This window comes from Crocodylus porosus, unplaced genomic scaffold, assembly GCF_001723895.1.
Source record: "Crocodylus porosus isolate Cpor-Errol unplaced genomic scaffold, CroPor_comp1, whole genome shotgun sequence".
Classification (NCBI taxonomy): domain Eukaryota; kingdom Metazoa; phylum Chordata; order Crocodylia; family Crocodylidae; genus Crocodylus; species Crocodylus porosus.
In genome coordinates this window covers 46975656-46979237 of record NW_017728909.1, presented here as the reverse complement: position 1 = coordinate 46979237, position 3582 = coordinate 46975656, and the positions used below count along the sequence as shown (strand labels likewise).

General features: G+C 52.3%; 1 protein-coding gene across 3 annotated transcripts in view; it reads right to left on the bottom strand.

The window, feature by feature from the left end:
- The window catches only part of AP3B1 (adaptor related protein complex 3 beta 1 subunit), a 291241-nt gene that overhangs the window by 211266 nt on the left and 76393 nt on the right, over positions 1–3582 (bottom strand). The gene's annotated exons all lie outside the window — the stretch shown is intronic.

The window sequence follows — 3582 nt, the reverse complement described above, 5'->3', positions numbered from 1 at the left end:
TTCAGCAGGGGTCCAATGCTGCCCTTGCTTTTCCTCCGGCTCCCCACATATCTGAAAAAGGACTTTTTATTGTCCTTGATGCTCGAAGCTAGTTGGAGTTCAGTTGTAGCCTTGGCTTGCCTGGTTTGCTCTCTGCAGGACTGGACTAGTGCAGAACAATCCTCCTTGGAGGTGAATCCTGTCCTCCATCCTTTGTGGGCCTTTCTTTTTAGCCTCAGGTCTGCTAGATCCCTGGAGAGTCAGGGGGGCTACACCCCCACCCCTTTTATCTACATGATCTCTCCTGTACAGGGTACAGCCATCTATACCCGAGATCCAGTCATGGGTGAACTCCCACCAGGTCTCCGTTATCCCTTTGACATCATAATTATTTGCATTGAGCAGGAGGATGAACTCCTCCTGCTTATTCCCCAAGCTCCTGGCATTTGTATACAGGCAGGCAAGTGTCCCCTCGGGGGCTCTTGCCTTGCCCACAGATTGTACCAGGGCTGGGGCAGGGGTGGGCTCCCTTAAGTGCCATGGCCCGCTGGCTTTGCAAGAGTTGCTCAGCAGGGCAGCAGTGGTGGTAGTTCCCCCATCCCCCAACGGGCTTAAAGCCCAGTGGAGCAGGTCACCCGGTCTGGCTAAGAAGAGCCTCCTCCCCAGAGGAGAAGAGGTGGAGGCCATCTCTTCCCAGCAGCTCCCTGCCTCTCTCACCGAAGAGTGGGCTGTGGTCATGGAAGCCAAGCCAAAGCCTTCCCAATGACACCAGCGCCGCAGTCTTTGGTTGACTACGTGGATCCTCCTCTCCCTCCTCAACCCATAGCCTGAGACTGGGAGGATCAACGAGAACACCACCTGTTCTCCCAGACCCCTGTGCCCCCAGACCCTTTAGCCCCACTCCCAAATCCCTGTAGCGCCTCATGACCTGGCTGGGAGCCCTCCGAGCCGCGTCATTGGTGCCCACATGAATACGGAGCATAAGATAGTGGTCTGTGGGCTGGAGGTGCTTTGGGATCTTCTCTGCAATGTCCCAGATGTGGGCCCCCAGGAAGGAGCAGACTTCCAGGACTAAGGGGCTGGGGCAGCAGATTGCCCCCTCAGGATGGAGTCTCCCACAACAAACACCTTATGTTTTGTCTTGGGGAGAGCGGGGACGGTAGCTGCAGTTGAGCCTTTGTTGCCTGCAGGAGCTGGCAACTCAGCAGGCTCTGCTGGAGCAGCAAGAGGTGCGTACCTGTTGCTAAGCTCTGGCAGGGCAGGGGCCTTGGTGCGGCGGGCCTTAGGGCCCTTGACCACCTTGGTCCATGCCCCTGACTGGACAGAGTGGGAGGTCCCGGAGGGAGACCATGGTCTACCCTCCGACTCCCGGGGGAGAAGGGCCTGGCAGTAGGAGTCAATCTCCTACTCACAGTCCCTGATGGCACGCAGTCTCTGGACTGTAGCCTGGAGCTCCTCCAGCTGGCACACCAGAGACCCCAGAAGGGAGCAGACCCCACACAGGGAGGTGACCATGCTCCTGGCTGCCAGAGCCTGAAAATGGGATAGGCAGCCTGCACAGCCGAGAGCCGGGGGCTCCGTCTGCGTGGAGCCCGGAAGCATGGGCTCTGTCTGGGTGGCCATCTCTGAGGTGCTGGGTGGGGGGGGCACAGAGTCCGAGGGGACCCTTGGGGTGCGACGCATGCCCATCTGTGTCATGCCTACGGTAGGCTGGCTACAGCTGGGACTGTCTACCCTGGGGGGTTTGCAGGCAGGGTCTCGGGACCTCCTGCACACCCTCCTGTGTGAACTCCGCACTAACTCATGAGCTGGCAAGCAAGCACGCCTGTTTGCGTGGCTCCCTGGAGGGCTGGGCGAAGTAGGGGCCTGGGCAGGGCTTGACCTGACCCGGCGCCACTCAGCTGCCTCCTCCCACTCAGTGAGGGGTTAACCCCCTCCCACCATGGGCCCTGCTTGCCCCAGCTGTGCTTGTGGCTGCTGGGGGGTGTCTGGGGGGCTTCGAGGGAGCGGGGGCATGGCGGGCTTTCACCCACACGTCTTTCGCCGCTCCGGAGCCTAACTAGACTCACATTTACCAGATAACGGCTGGGACTGCTGTTTCTTTTATGAGCTCTGATTTTCAAGTGCTTATCTCAGTAAAGTCACATCAGATCAAAACTTAACATGCAAATACATTTAATCTGAAAAAACAGCTTAATATCAGTGTAGTAAAAATCTTCCCAGTTTCTAATGTAAATGAATGCCCATTGCTAACTTAAAAACAGCATGCTTTCTACAAGCAACATAAGTTGTATTAACAACCCAGAATAGGCCTTCTTTTACCTGTCATTTTTAAAGCACAGTAAAGTCATACCATGTTTTAGCCATTTTCTTTAACTTTAGTTTAGTGCAACGTCAATAATACATTAAAGCAAAATAAAGTTATACACGGTTATTAGGTCTGGATGCTATATCAAAAGGAACCTCTCCCATAAAATAGATTAAACTTAAAATAGTTATTTTTAGTGAATCCCTCAACATTAAGTGGAGTTGTAGAAGTTGAGAGTCAAGTGTTAAACACTGATAATTTTAAAAAATATTTTTTCAAAACTGAAACAAGAAAAATGTTAAGTAAAACAACAGCACGCAAAACAACACATTGATTATAGTATGTCCATTCTACTGGATTTCATAAAGGATGTAGCAGAATTAGAAAAGATAAAGAAGGACAACAAAATTGATCAGGGGTATGGAGCAGCTGTCATACGAAAAAGGCTAGGACTCTTCAGTTTAGACAAGAGAAGGTGAAGGAGGCATATGACAGAAGCCTATAAAATTATGAAGGATGTGGGCAAAGTGGATAGGAAGCTGTTATTCACCAAGTCCCAGAATTCTAGAATTGGGGATGTTGCAGTTAAAAGCAGGTTGTTAAATCTAGTGCAGCTAAGGATTGACCCAATACCTTGTTTGATTAACAGCAGCAAGGCTTTACTAACAATACCACAAGGAACCTATAAAACTAAATGACAGAAAAAGACTTATTTTCCATTTAAAATAAGCTGTTACAAAAAGTCATAATTAGAGGGGCACTGATACATCAGTCTGATATCAGATTAGTACTGATATAAAGAAAATTGGCTGCATCGGAAATTGGGCTGATAAATGCCAGTGTGTGCGTACAACCACAGTGCAACCTTCAGGTAGCGAGAAGCAGAGCCCGGTAGCGTGGACAGCTGTCTCCAGCTGGTAAGTCTGTTGTAATGAAAGGGAAGGGAAGGGGAATGGGGTGGGCAGATCAAACCCCAACCCTCCATGGTAAGCAAGGGGCAGGGGCACGGGCTGGCACTGCCCAGCCCCTGTGGGGCATGAGATGAAGGTGCAGCTCATTAAGAGTAGCTCCCAGTACCACCACGATGGCGGTGCAGCCCCAGCTCAACCCCCTGCATCTCCCCATGCACCAGGAAGTGCTGGGGCTGCGCCGGGCATGCAGCGTTGGCGGCACTGGGAAGGAACTGCCCCCCACAACTCCAGCCCACCCGCTCACCCCATGATGATTCGGGAGCACCACACCTCCAACCTCCCTGGGTGCAAGCAGCAGTGGGAACTGCCTCTACCCCACAAGGC